We start from the raw sequence: 15,696 nt of genomic DNA, 5'->3' as shown, positions 1-15,696 counted from the left end.
TATACATACTCAAAACATCAAAAGTAGTAATTTTATTTTTCCTTAATCCACTTGTGATTTTTTTAATCACATACTGCTTAATTAGCATGGGCGTATCTATGCTCTAGGCAAAATTTTACATTTTAGTCATTTAGCAGATGCGCTTATCCAGAGCGACTTACAGTAGTGAATGCATACATTTCATACATTTTTTTCCCGGTACTGGTCCCCCGTGGGAATCGAACCCACAACCCTGGCGTTGCAAACACCATGCTCTACCAACTGAGCCACACGGGACATTTACGGGAAAACCAGTACGGGAAAAAAAATGTATGCATTCACAACTGTAAGTCACTCTGGATAAGAGCATCTGCTGAATGAGTAAAATGTAAATGTCAGTTTGCTTTTCATAGCCGAGCAGTACCATTTACTGTGTGAATAAGATATTTAATACTATGTACAGTACTGTGTGAATCAGGTATTTCATGCTACACTGCTGTGTTTTGTACAGTCTTGTTACTAGTGTTTGTTTTTAGGGGGTACTGAGAATCCACCTACTGGAGGCCCAGAATCTAAGAAGCCAAGGACAACCTGATGGGGGGCCTGAAGAAGGGCAAGAGTGACCCGTACGTCAAGATCAACATCGGAGGGGTCAAGTTTAAGAGTCATGTGATCAAGGAGAACCTCAACCCTACCTGGAACAAGATGTATGAGGTATGGAGGTATTCAGTAGCAATATTTGGCATGTCATTAAGTGAACCATCCATCCTGTCTAACAGAATATGCAACAAAGCCAAAGTGCCAATATTGCAATTTATTTGTCATTAATAATGCTGATAGTACTGAATAGCAAAAGATAAAGAATACAATGAAGAGTAAGAAGACGATATCAGTCTTCTAAAACACCAGAGCTGAAAAATAGAACAACAAAAGGGGAGAAGTGTTAAGTGTAAATTAGAATGAATACAGTGTATTTTCACATAGCTGAGGCACAACAACTAGCCTGATTACAGTTGATGTATTCACTTAACTCATTAGTAGAGTCCACAAGTGACTTGTTCACAGAGTTGGTTTGGATAGTCCTTTGGTGTCTACAGAGTTAGGTCAATCTGCCTCTAATTGCCTTGCACCCTGTTTGGAATAATCACCAAAAGACATTTGGATTGGATGCTTTGAAGGCCCTAGGTCAATTCAGACAGCTGACAGGATTTTTTAAATGAAGAATGTGTTGGTTTTAATTGACTGTGTTTTGTATCTTAATGTGTACATTGTCTATATTAGTTTTTTTCGATACTTGCCTGTTGTATGTGCTTGTTTTTGTATCGTGCAGGGCTCATTTGTAAAAGAGAGTTACGTCTCAATACGACTTCCTTGTTTTAGGTCTTTGAAGCTGGTGTACAGTAAAAAAACAAGATAATGTTGGCATCTCAACCTGACCTGGTACAGTACATTTAAGGAACAGAGGCCATCTAAAAGTACTTGGGCAGACCACTACTGCTACTCCTTCTCTATAATATCTCAAGGCCAGGGTCAGCTAGACTACACTCTGGATCTCATGTTCAGCTCCTATGACGGCACTCAGGCGATGATCTTCTTGACATAGTTGCGGACATTGACATGGAGCTGATGTGAGGTGGCACTGAAGATCTGTGGCCAGAGACCTGGTCTCCTCCGATCCATTCCACAGTGCACGGTACACAGGCAGAGTGTACATCTGTTTCCCCTGGGAGCAAGATACAATGAAACAATCTATTTATTCATATATTATTGCTAAGATAGTACTATTTACATGGTGTTTAAAGACTCTAATCTAACTTTAAACTGACACTATAAAAACACATCTTATATCATAAATATATACATTATATTTACTATAATAAGACATTCAACTGGCCTAAAACACTTGCTTGACAAATACTGTAATTGATGGTTGAAGACCAAATGCATTTGTTTTTCGAACCTGGCATATGAGGAAGCTGCGCATATGTTGATATCCTGGCTGGTGCTGATTCTTGGCAATGATCTGGGCCCAGCGCAGTCGTAGCTCAGCGTTGTTTGACTTCACGATGTGAGGGTACTGCTCCTCCTGTTTCTCTATATTACCTTATCAAAGTGAAGCTACATGATTGGAGTGACTAATTTCAAAAGTACTTTAAGCACATCTAGACTTACAGGTGCAAGGTACAAAACGTAAAGTAATGAAATAAAGAATAGATAGATATCCTCACACTGATGAATTGGGGTGAATCACATACTGGTAAATCACATGTACAGTACCAGTCAAAAGTTTGGACACACCAACTCATTCAAGGGTTTTTCTTTATTTTAACTATTTTCTACATTGTATAATAATAGTTAAGACATAAAAACTATGAAATAACATATGGCATCATGTTGTAACAAAAAAAAGTGTTCAACTAATCAAAATATATTTGAGATTCTTCAAAGTAGCCACCCTTTGCCTTGATAGCTTTGCACACTCTCGGCATTCTCTGTGAGGTAGTCACCTGGAATGCATTTCAATTAACAGGTGTGCCTTGTTTAAAGTTAATTTGTGGAATTTATTTCCTTCTTAATGCGTTTGAGCCAATCAGTTATGTTGTGACAAGGTAGGGGCGGTATACAGAAGATAGCCCTATTTGGTAAAAGACCAAGTCCATATTATGGCAAGAACAGCTCAAATAAGCAAAGAGAAATGACAGTCCATCATTACTTTAAGACATGAAGGTCAGTCAATGCGGAAAATGTCAAGAACTTTGAACGTTCTTTAAGTGCAGTCGCAAAAAACATCAAACGCTATGATAAACTGGCTCTCATGAGGACAGCCACAGGAAAGGAAGACCCAGAGTTACCTCTGCTGCAGAGGATAAGTTCATTAGCGTTACCAGCCTCAGAAATTGCAGCCCAAACAAATGCTTCAGTGTTCAAGTAACAGATACATCTCAACATCAACTGTTCAGAGGAGACTGCGTGAATCAGGCCTTCATCATTGAATTTCTGCAAAGAAACCACTATTACAGGACACCAATAAGAAGAAGAGACTTGCTTGGGCTAAAAAATACAATCAATGGACATTAGACCGGTGGAAATCTGTCCTTTGGTCTGATGAGTCCAAATTGGAGATTTTTGGTTCCAACCGCCGTGTCTTTGTGAGATGCAGAGTAGGTGAATGGATGATCTCTGCATGTGTGGTTCCCACCGTGAAGCATGGAGGAGGTGTGATGGTGCTTTATTTAGAATTCAAGTCACACTTACCCAGCATGGCTACCACAGCATTCTGCAGCGATAAGCCGTCCCATCTGGTTTGCGCTTAGTGAGACTATTATTTGTTTTTCCAACAGGACAATGACCCAACACACATCCAGGCTGTTTTAAGAATGGCGCCGAAGGAGATGGCAGCCGTTTTACGATCCTGTAACCAATTGTGCATGTTTTTTCACGTTATTTGTAAGTTATGTTGTACATAATGTTTTTCTGTCACCGTGTCTTATGACCGAAAAGAGCTTCTAGATATCAGGACAGCGATTACTCACCCCATACTGGAGGAATACTTTTTCCATCAACAAGTCAGACAGGAAGGATTTACTTCAGACGCCAGAGAAGGCCCTCATCCCCATCATTTGCAGGAGAAAGAGACAGAGGTATTGTGGACGAAGATCCGGGTGCCTTGTTAGGATCCGTCGCCGAGAGGGTAATCTACTTTTACCATCGGTCCTATTAGCCAACATACAATCAATCAATAATAAAATAGACAAAATACGATCACGTATATCTTACCAACAGGACATTAAAAACTGTAATATCTTATGTTTCACCGAGTCCTGGCTGAACGACGACATAACATATAGCTAGCGGGTTTTAAGCTTTTTCGGCAGGATAGAAAACTGGCCTCTGGTAAGACAAGGGGTGGCAGTCGCATGATAAGCTGTGGATCACACTATTTGCCAAGAGAGTTTTCATCTGTATTTTTCGTAGCTGTCTACATACCACCACAAACTGATGCTGGCACTAAGACCACACTCAATGAGCTTTATACGGCCATAAGCAAACAGGAAAATGCTCATCCAGAGGCGGCACTCCTAGTGGCCAGCGACTTAATGCAGGGAAACTCAAATCCGTTTTACCTCATCAAATCCGTTTTACCCACGAGCTGTCCAGTGACACAAGCTTACCAGATGAGCTAAATTACTTCTATGCTCGCGTCGAGGCAAGTAACACTGAAGCATGCATTAGAGCATCAGCTATTCCGGATAACTGTGGAATCACGCTCTCCATAGCCGATGTGAGTAAGACCTTTTAAACAGGTCAACATTCACAAGGCTGAAGGGCCAGACGGATTACCAGGACGTGTACTCCGAGCATACACTGACCAACTGGCATTTTCAACCTGTCCCTGACTGAGTCTGTAATACCAACATGTTTCAAGCAGACCACCATAGTCCCTTTGCGCATGAACACTAAGGTAACCTGCCTAAATGACAACCGACCCGTAGCACTCACATCTGTAGCAATGAAGTGCTTTGAAAGGCTGGTCGTGGCTCACATCAACACCATTATCCCAGAAACCCTAGACCCACTCCAATTTGCATACCGCCCTAACAGATCCACAGATGACGCAATCTCTATTGCACTCAACACTGCCCTTTCCCATCTGGACAAAAGGAACACCTATGTGAGAATGCTATTCATTAACTACATCTCAGTGTTCAACACCATAGTGCCCTCAAAGGTCATCACTAAGCGAAGGACCCTGGGACTAAACACCTCCCTCTGCAACAGGATCCTGGACTTCCTGACTGGCCACCCCCAGGTGGTAAGGGTAGGTAACAACACATCCGCCAAGCTGATCCTCAACACGGGGTGCGTGTTCAGTCACCTCCTGTACTCCCTGTTCACTCATGACTGCATGGCCAGGCACGACTCCAACACCATCATCAAGTTTGCCAGTAGTACAGTAGTACACCAGTAGTAGTACACCTGATCACTGACAACGAGGAGACAGCCTATAGGGAGGAGGTCAGAGACCTGGCCGTGTGGTGCCAGGATAACAACCTCTCCCTCAACGTGATCAAGACAAAGGAGATGATTGTGGACTACAGGAAAAGGAGGACCGAGCATGCCCCCATTCTCATCGACGGGGCTGTAGTGGAGCAGGGTGAGAGCTTCAAGTTCCTTGATGTCCACATCACCAACAAACTATCATGGTCCAAACACACCGAAACAGTTGTGAAGAGGGCATGACAAAGCCTATTCCCCCTCAGGAGGCTGAAAAGACTTGGCATGGGTCCTCAGATCCTCAAAACGTTCTACAGTTGCACCATCGAGAGCATCCTGACTGGTTGCATCACTGCCTAGGATGGCAACTGCTCGGCCTCCGACCGCAAGGCACTACAGAGGGTAGTGCATACGGCCCAGTACATCACTGGGGCCAAGCTTCCCGCCATCCAGGACCTCTATACCAGGCGGTGTCAGAGGAAGGCCCAAAAAATTGTCAACGACTCCAGCCACCCTAGTCATAGACTGTTCTCTTTGCTACCACACGGCAAGCGGTACCAGAGCGCCAAGTCCCCCAAAGCCATAAGACTCCTGAACAGCTAATCAAAGGGCTACCCAGACCCCTCTTTTACGCTGCTGCTACTCTCCGTTTATTATCTATGCATGGTCACTTTAACTCTACGTTCATGTACATATTACCGACAACGTTTTTCTTCTTAACTTCTTAAAGCTTTGTTGTTTAAGGGCTTGTAAGTAAGGATTTCACTGTAAGGTAACACCTGTTGTATTCGGCGCATGTGACAAATACAATTTTAATTGATTTTGTAAGGCCTATTTGACCAAGAAGGAGAGTGATGGAGTGCTGCATCAGATGACCTGGCGTCCACAATCACCCAACCTCAACCCAATTGAGATGTTTTGGGATGAGTTGGACCGCAGAGTGAAGGAAAAGCAGGCAACAAGTGCTCAGTATATGTGGGAACTCCTTCAAGACTGATGGAAAAGCATTGCTCATGAAGCTGGTTGAGAGAATGCCAAGAGTGTGCACAGCTGTAATCAAGGCAAAGGGTAGCTATTTTGAAGAATCTAAAATAGAAAATATATTTTGATTTGTTTAACTCTTTTTTGGTTACTACCTTATTCCATATGTGTTATTTCATAGTTTTGATGTCTTCACTATTATTTTACAATGTAGAAAATAGCAAAAATAAAGAAAAACCCTTGAATGAGTAGGTTTGTCCAAACTTTTGACTGGTACTGTATATCCAGTACAATGATAGTGCTAGGGGTATCAGCGCAGAAGTGTTATTACCATCGTGTCCTACCTCTAGGAAGTGGGGACTTCTCTATGATCTTCTCCAGGAAGTAGATGGCCTGGTAAGTCTTCCAAGCCTGGATGTTGGTCTTCATGATGCTGGCCATATCGAGGCCCTCGACAGCCCACAGCTCTGACAGCTGCTCGGCAGGCTTCATCAGGCTCTGGCCAGCCGACAAGTCAGGGAGATAGAGAGGCCAACCAGGCACATTGAGACAGCTATCAAACTCCAGACCTAGCAAAGGAACCACAGGGAGAGTGAGAGGTCAGATTGTGTCTTTAAGCATGAGAGTGAGCTTGTAACAGCAGTCTAAAGTCAACTACACTGCCCTTTACCTCAATCTTGTGCACTCCTTTCTTCTTTAGTTCAGGGAAATACTCCAGGGCATCCTCTGCCATAACACTGCAGAACTTGAACTTGTCAATGTAGGCCTGTGAGAAAAAACACCAACATGTCAGACTGCTACCCTCATACCCTCTCTGCAAAAGAGCCTACTACATGCAAGAAGCCTTCATTTCTGTCAAGTAGGACAGTCGAGAGAGGGATGGTGCTTATGTATTAACCTTTTTTTTTAAATGATCAAGCAGACACTCAGTGTATTTACTGATGAGTAGCACAGTAATATATACAAAATGAGAAGTAACAGCAACCTTGAGGAAGGCATCGAAACAACACTGGTCTCCAACCAGGTGGGCCAGGTAGGAGACGAAACAGAAGCCCTTCTCATAGGGCATGTCATTGTAGGTGTCATCAGGGTCAACACCTGAGGGAGGGGAGAAAATACAGATGACATTTGTTGCTTTAACTTAAGCAGTCATGATCGAGTGTATCAGTTCTATTGGGTCTGCAGCTTAATACATCTAGATGTTCCGCTAGCGGAACGCTTCGCCAATATCCAATGATAGGGCGTGGCGCGAATTACAAACTCCTCAAAAATCCCAAAACTTCCATTTATCAAACATATGACTATTTTACACCATTTTAAAGACAAGACTCTCCTTTATCTAACCACATTGTCCGATTTCAAAAAGGCTTTACAACGAAAGCAAACATTAGATTATGTCAGGAGAGTACCCAGCCAGAAATAATCAAGCTAGCATATAATGTCACAAAAACCAAAACCACAGCTAAATGCAGCACTAACCTTTGATGATCTTCATCAGATGACACTCCTAGGACATTATGTTAGACAATACATGCATGTTTTGTTCAATCAAGTTCATATTTATATCAAAAAACAGCTTTTTACATTAGCATGTGACGTTCAGAACTAGCATACCCACCGAAAACTTCCGGTGAATTTACTAAATTACTCACGATAAACGTTCACAAAAAACATAACAATTATTGTAAGAATTATAGATACAGAACTCCTTTATGCAATCGCGGTGTCCGATTTTAAAATAGCTTTTCGGTGAAAGCACATTTTGCAATATTCTGAGTAGATAGCCCGGCCATCACAGGCTAGCTATTTTGACACCCACCAAGTTTGGCACTCACCAAAGTCAGATTTACTATAAGAAAAATTGGATTACCTTTGCTGTTCTTCGTCAGAATGCACTCCCAGGACTTCTACTTTACACTCAATGTTGTTTTGGTTCCAAATAATCCATAGTTATATCCAAATAGCGGCGTTTTGTTCTTGCGTTCAAGACACTATCCGAAGGGTGACGCGCCGGCACGTATTGTGACAAAACATTTCAAAATATTCCATTACCGTACTTCGAAGCATGTCAAACGCTGTTTAAAATCAATTTTGGTGTCTTCACGCGCGCGCCCGTGTCATTGTTCTCAGATTGACCACTTTCCAAATGCGCTACTGTTTTCCGCCCAGGGACTGCAGAGTCATCATTCCCCGTTCTGGCGCCTTCTGAGAGCCTATGGGAGCCTTAGAAAATGTCACGTTACAGCAGAGATCCTCTGTTTTCGATAAAGAGGCTATAGAAGGCCAAGAAATGGTCAGAGAGGGCACTTCCTGTATAGAATCTTCTCAGGTTTTGGCCTGCCATATGAGTTCTGTTATACTCAGACACCATTCAAACAGTTTTAAAAACTGTAGGGTGTTTTCTATCCAAATCAAACAATTATATGCATATTCTAGTTTCTGGGCAGGAGTAATAACCAGATTAAATCGGGTTCGTTTTTTATCCGGCCGTGAAAATACTGCCCCCTATCCTAAACAGGTTAAGGCAAAATCTCAGTCAGTTGAACTACTAATTAAATTGGACTTGGCCTTAGCAGTAAAGGGTAAATGTAAGCCAAGTCTGACCTGGTTTGATCTTCACACGCAGTTTGTTGAGTGGGTGGTCCTCTCCAGTGTTGTCCATCTCGCGCACAATGACATCAGCAAGCGAGCAGTCTCAGGTCAGGATGCAGGTTGTGACGAAGGAGAGGCAGGGGTTCTCCATGCTCCCGAGGGGGAACGACGGCGTGTTCTCCCTTACTGGCACTCATAACTGCCGTGAAGTCATCAGGAACCTGTGAGAGGCAGACAGGGCAGTCTTGTGCCAAGATCAATTAATCATCAATCAAATGTATTTATAAAGCCCTTTTTACATCCGCAGATGTCACAAAGTGCTTATACAGAAACCCAGCCTAAAACCCCAATGAGTAAGCAATGCAGATGTAGAAACAACATGACTGATGATGGTATAATCCATTACTAATACAGACATGGAGTAGTAGTAGTGGTGGACTAGACCTATTATTCAGAGTACTGTACTCTTGGACCACAACACATCAAGCAGAGTATGAGGTTTAATAACAGCACAAAATTGAGTCAACAGGATGATAGACAGAAAATGAAAAAAGCTTGTTTACCCTGCAAAAATAAGATTTACATACAGCAGCACACAATGTTTTTCTGTGGTCATCTTCCCCTGGACATTTGGCTCAGTCAGAGTCCAGTCCAAGGGCTCACCTTCACGGAGGCTGAGTAGGTGCTCTTGACGGCCAGCGTGTCGAAGCAGGGGAAGAAGGAGCGATTGAGCACGGCCTGGCCCTGGGAGAAGATGTAGGGCTTGGCTTTCTCAGCAGTCTGCTCTGGTTCTAGCCAGCACACCTAGTGGGTCAGGGGGAGCAGAGAGACCAGGGCTTGAGTTGGATGGTAGGGGCTCACGTTATCTTCACAGCAGCCAAGTAGGGGCGCTTAGTCAAGAGCTCTTTCTACTCGCCAGTCTGAGTAGGCTCCAGCCATGACATCTACAGATGTACGCTGGGTTTAATAAGGGTGGTGCAGTGGTTTAGGGAGAACCACTGTTTATTCATGAATAGGCTCTAATGTGTTGCACAGATGTAAAAAAGACTTGCAAGATATGAAGTGAAACTAAAATTATGTAATGCTGCTGGCTATAAATATAATGCATAGACAACATAGTTGATCTAATTTGAAAGGAAAAAGGTTTTCAATAATTTTTAATGTACGGGTTATAGCAGGGGTGTTCAACATTTTCTTCCCCAGGGACCCCCTGCTAGGCAAACCGGTGGCCCAGGGACCCCCTGCTAGGCAAACCTGCGGCCCAGGGACCCCTGCTAGGCAAACCGGCGGCCCAGGGACCCCAATCATACGTTAGCCATTTTTTTTTAAATATTCACATCTTATCAGCTGAATGATAATGGCAAGGAGAAGCAATCAACATCCCAATGAATACATTTGGTAGATAGTTTTCATTATTTTGACCTTCCCACATTATAATTGGAAGAGGAAGTGTAAACTAACACAACTTATTAGCTTCAAAAGGTATCTCCAAAAACATTTTCACTAAGGGCAGCTGTTTAAACCAAGGTTAGCTATGTGTTGGCAAAAATGAATGTCCAAGTCAAGAACGCTTAAAGCAGCCAGCGGCACTTGATGGACTGGTAGCCTTTTGTGGGTATTTTTCAAAGCCAATGTGTCTTCTGATCCCTCCTGTCTCAGCCTCCAGTATTTATGCTGCAGTAGTTTATGTGTCGGGGGGCTAGGGTCAGTCTGTTACATCTGGAGTATTCTCTTGTCTTATCCGGTGTCCTGTGTGAATTTAAATATGCTCTCTCTAATTCTCTCTTTCTCTCTTTCTTTCTTTCTCTCGGAGGACCTGAGCCCTAGGACCATGCCTCGGGACTACCTGGCATGATGACTCCTTGCTGTCCCCAGTCCACCTGGCCATGCTGCTGCTCCAGTTTCAACTGTTCTGCCTGCGGCTACGGAACCCTGACCTGTTCACCGGACGTGCTTGTTGCACCCTCGACAACTACTATGATTATTATTATTTGACCATGCTGGTCATTTATGAACATTTTAACAACTAGACCATGTTCTGTTATAATATCCACAGCCAGAAGAGGACTGGCCACCCCTCATAGCCTGGTTCCTCTCTAGGTTTCTTCCTAGGTTTTTGGCCTTTCTAGGGAGTTTTTCCTAGGGAGTTTTTCCTAGCCACCGTGCTTCTTTCACATGCTTTGCTTGCTGTTTGGGGTTTTAGGCTGGGTTTCTGTACAGCACTTTGAGATTTCAGCTGATATACGAAGGGCTATATAAATAAATTTGATTTGATTTGAATGTCAGATATTCCACTCAGTATAATTTGATCAATATTAGGAGTTGAGAAATAAAGTTGAAAGAATATATTCTCCTCTTTTCTACTGCATGTATGTAATTAAAAATGTATTTATTCTGTTGTTGCTAGTGATATTCATAACATTGAAAATAATTATACATATCAAATCAAATTTATTTATATAGCCCTTCGTATTAGGAGGCCTGCGTCTTGTGACCGTAGCATACGTGTAGGTATGTACGGCAGGACCAAATCGGAAAGATAGGTAGGAGCAAGCCCATGTAATGCTTTGTAGGTTAGCAGTAAAACCTTGAAATCAGCCCTTGCCTTAACAGGAAGCCAGTGTAGGGAGGCTAGCACTGGAGTAATATGATCAAATTTTTTGGTTCTAGTCAGGATTCTAGCAGCCGTATTTAGCACTAACTGAAGTTTGTTTAGTGCTTTATCCGGGTAGCCGGAAAGTAGAGCATTGCAGTAGTCCAGCCTAGAAGTAACAAAAGCATGGATTAATTTTTCTGCGTCATTTTTGGACAGAAAGTTTCTGATTTTTGCAATGTTACGTAGATGGAAAAAAGCTGTCCTTGAAACAGTCTTGATATGTTCTTCAAAAGAGAGATCAGGGTCCAGAGTAACGCCGAGGTCCTTCACAGTTTTATTTGAGACGACTACAACCATCCAGATTAATTGTCAGATTGAACAGAAGATCTCTTTGTTTCTTGGGACCTAGAACAAGCATCTCTGTTTTGTCCGAGTTTAAAAGTAGAAAGTTTGCAGCCATCCACTTCCTTATGTCTGAAACACAGGCTTCTAGCATACATACATACATACATACATACATACATACATACATACATACATACATAGATACATACATACATACATACATACACACATTCACACATACACACATTCACACATTCACACATACACACATTCACACATTCACACATACACACATACACACATACACACAGTGCCTTCGGAAGTATTCAGACCCCTTTACTTTTTCCACATTTTGTTCGGTTACAGCCATGTTCTAAAATGTATTAAATTGTTTTTTTCCCCCTCATCAATCGACACACAATACCCCATAATGACAAAGCAAAAACAGGTTAAGAAATTTGTGCTAAATTATAAAAAACTGAAATATCACATTTACATAAATAATCAGATCCTTATTCAGTACTTTGTTGAAGCACCTTTGGCAGTGATTACAGCCTCAAGTCTCCTTGGGTATGACGATACAAGATTGGCACACCCTTAGTTGGGGAGTTTCTCCCATTCTTCTCTGCAGATCCTCTCAAGCTCTGTCAGGTTGGATGGGGAGCGTTGCTGCACAGCTATTTTCAGGTCTCTTTAAAGGTGCTTTTTGGTAAACTCCAAGCGGGCTGTCATGTGCCTTTTACTGAGGAGTGGCCTGATTAGTGGAGTGCAGCAGAGATGATTGTTCTTCTGGAAGTTTCTCCCATCTCCACAGAGGAACTCTAGAGCTCTGTCAGAGTGAACATGGGTATCTTGGTCACCCCTGACCAAGACCCTTCTCCCCCGATTGCTCAGTTTGGCCGTGCGGCCAGCTCTAGGAAGAGCCTTGGTGGTTCCAAACTCTAGGAAGAGTCTTGATGGAGTCTTGGGGACCTTCAATGCTGCAGAAATGTTTACCTACCCTTCCCCAGATCTATGCCTCGACACAAGCCTTTCTCGGAGCTCTACGGACAATTCTTTCAACCTCATGGCTTGGTTTTTGCTCTGACATGCACCGTCAACTGTGGGACCTTATATAGACAGGTGTGTGCCTTTCCAAATCATGTCCAATCAACTGAATTTACCACAAGTGGACTCATATCAAGTTGTAGAAACATCTCAAGGATGATCAATGGAAACAGGATGCACCTGAGCTTAATTTCGAGTTTCATAGCAAAAGGTCTGAATTCGTATGTATATAAGGTATCTGTTTTTATTTTTGAATAGATTTGCAAATAAAATTGAGATCTGTTTTTGCTTTGTCATTATGGGGTATTCTGTGTAGATTGCTGAGGATTCTTCTTTTTTTTAAATCAATTTTAGAATAAGGCTGTAAAGTAACAACATTTGAAAAAAGTCAAGGGGTCTGAATACTTTCCGAAGGCAGTGTATATAATATATTTTTTTTTGGGTAACAATAAGTATAATTGCGGACCCCCTGCAGTACCGCAGGGCCGCGTACCCCTAGTTGAATGCCAGGGATTGTAGGTTCTAATCACTGAGCTATAAGAAGGTTCTAATAGAGTTCCAAAGTATGAGTCATAATACCCATAAAACCTAGCGGTCAAACAAGGAAATGATTCCAATCGTTTTTCCACCATTAATTTTTCCCGTAGGGAATTTCAGAAACACTGAAAATAAGGGCTGTGTTTCGTGTAGGCTTACCCTGGCATGACGTTTTGATAACCGTGTAAATCTCTCTATATTTATCAATATATTTACCTGTATTTACCCCCCCACAAAAAAAATGAAGTGCTAATTTGTTGCTAATGTGGCTATCATAAAGAACTATACTTAAAATATAACCTCAACATATAAAGTGTTGGTCCCATGTTTCATGAGCTGAAATAAAAGATCCCAGAAATTTCAGATGCACATAAAGCTTATTTCCCTTCAATTTTGTGCAAAAATTAGCTTACATCCCTGTTGTGAGCATTTCTCCTTTGGTAAAATAATCCATCCACTTAACAGAGGTGGCATTTCAAGAAGCTGATTATAAGCATGATCATTTCACAGGTGCACTTTGTGCAGGGGACAATAAAAGGCCACTCAAATGTTTTGTCACAACACAATGCCACAAGCTTTTGAGGCAATGTGCAATTGGCATACTGGCCGCAGGAATGTCCACCAGAGCTGTTGCCAGAGAATGTAATGTTAATTTCTCTACCATAAGCTGCCTCCAACGTTGTTTTAGATAATTTGGCAATACGTCCAACCGGCCTCACAACCACAGACCACGTGTAACCATGCCAGGACCTCCACATCCGGCTTCTTCACCTGCGATAGTCTGAAACCAGCCACCCAGCCAGCTGATGAAACAGTGGGTTTGCACAACCGAACAATTTCTGCATAAACTGTCAGAAACATCTCAGGGAAGCTGATCTGCGTGCTCGTCATCATCACCAGCGTCTTGACCTGACTGCAGTTCAGAGTCATAACCGACTTAAGTGGGCAAATGCTCACATTCGATGGCCACTGGCAAGCTGGAGAAGTGTGCTCTTCACATATGAATCCCGGGTTCAACTGTACCGGGCAGATGGCTGAACAGGGTGGGTGAACAGAATGCCCCATGGGGTGGTGGGGTTAAGGTATGGGCAGGCATAAGCTACGGACAATGAACACAATATAATTTTATCGATGGCAATTTTAATGCACAGAGATACCATGACGAGATGTTGAGGCCCATTGTCGTGCCATTCATCCGCCGCCTTCATCTCATGTTTGTACATTTTTATTAGGATCCCCATTAGCTAACGCCGTAACGTTAGCTAATCTTCCTGGGGTCCAACAGATATGTTTCAGCATGATAATGCATGGCCCCATGTCGCAAGTATCTGTACACAATTCCTGGAAGCTGAAAATGTCCTAGTTCTTCCATCGCCTGCATACTCACCAGACATGTCACCCATTGAGCATGTTTGGGATGCTCTGGATCGAATGTGTACGACCACGTGTTCTGGTTCCTGCCAATATCCAGCAACACAGCCATTGAAGAGGAGTGGGACATCATTCCACAGGCCACAATCAACAGCATGATCAACTCTATGCGAAGGAGATGTGTCACGCTGCATGAGGTAAATGGTGGTCACACCAGATACTGACTGGTTTTCTGATCCACGGCCCTACTTTTTTTTAAGGTATCTGTAATCAACAGATGCTTATCTGTATTCCCAGTCATGTGAAATCCATAGATTAGGGCCTAATGAATTTATTTCAATTGACTGATTTCCTTATATGAACTGTAATTTAGTAAAATCTTTGAAATTGTTCTATGTTGCGTTTACAATTTTGTTCAGTGTACAAGTGCCATTATGACCTGGATGAGACTGACGAATCGAGGCAAAGATAATAATCTCTGGATTAACTATTGAATGTGTACATACATTTAGTAATGAATAAATTGGCAAAATGTATACAAATTGACAATTCTGTGAACTGTCTTGTGCAAGTTTTAAACTGAAACAATACCTGTTAGCAAAGGTGTCAGCTGGAGATGACGTGCAGGAGCTTGCAGGGATTTGTAGTTCTTGCATGATGTCTACTTTGATGCTAATCAGCATTTTCGAATCCGAGTACATAGAAACTAATATATTGATGTCACCTTGTCAGAGAGAGATTTACATGGTTATCAAAACATCACGCCAGGGTAAACCAACATAAAACACAGCCCTTATTTTAAGTCTTTCGAAAATTCCCTGTGAACAATGAAAGGTGGAAAAACGATTGGAACCTTTTCCCTGTTTGATCGCTAGGTTTTATGGGTATTATGACACCTCCATTGTGGGACTCTATAGAAATCATTTCTGAGGAACCAATCATCTCTAAATAACAGGTCTACCGCCGCGGTTGATAGGTAGATTGGTTCGAATTAGGACGGGTGAATGACATTATTTTACCCCTGGTCTATCGAATGCAACATACTTGACCACTAATCTAAACTCCTCCTGAATTTTACATGGTGATGGGAATTTTACAACCAGGGTGGCGCCAAAAGTGGTAAAGTTGCGCGGTAGAAATTATACTTTAACCAAATCATCTTCGCTTCGGCTGTAGAACACCTCTTTCATTGAAAGACCCGTGTAGCTCAGTTGGTAGAGCATGGTGTTTGCAACGCCAGGGTTGTGGGTTCG

The 15,696-nt window shown here is 42.4% G+C and overlaps 1 pseudogene; it reads right to left on the bottom strand.

Annotated features, from left to right (window-relative positions):
* Nucleotides 1-778: 778 nt before the first annotated feature.
* Nucleotides 779-9,855, bottom strand: LOC115151208 (aminopeptidase B-like; annotated as a pseudogene).
* Nucleotides 9,856-15,696: the final 5,841 nt, after the last annotated feature.

This window comes from Salmo trutta, chromosome 16 (genome assembly GCF_901001165.1).
Source record: "Salmo trutta chromosome 16, fSalTru1.1, whole genome shotgun sequence".
NCBI classification, from domain to species: domain Eukaryota; kingdom Metazoa; phylum Chordata; class Actinopteri; order Salmoniformes; family Salmonidae; genus Salmo; species Salmo trutta.
This window is presented reverse-complemented; position numbering and strand designations above follow the sequence as displayed.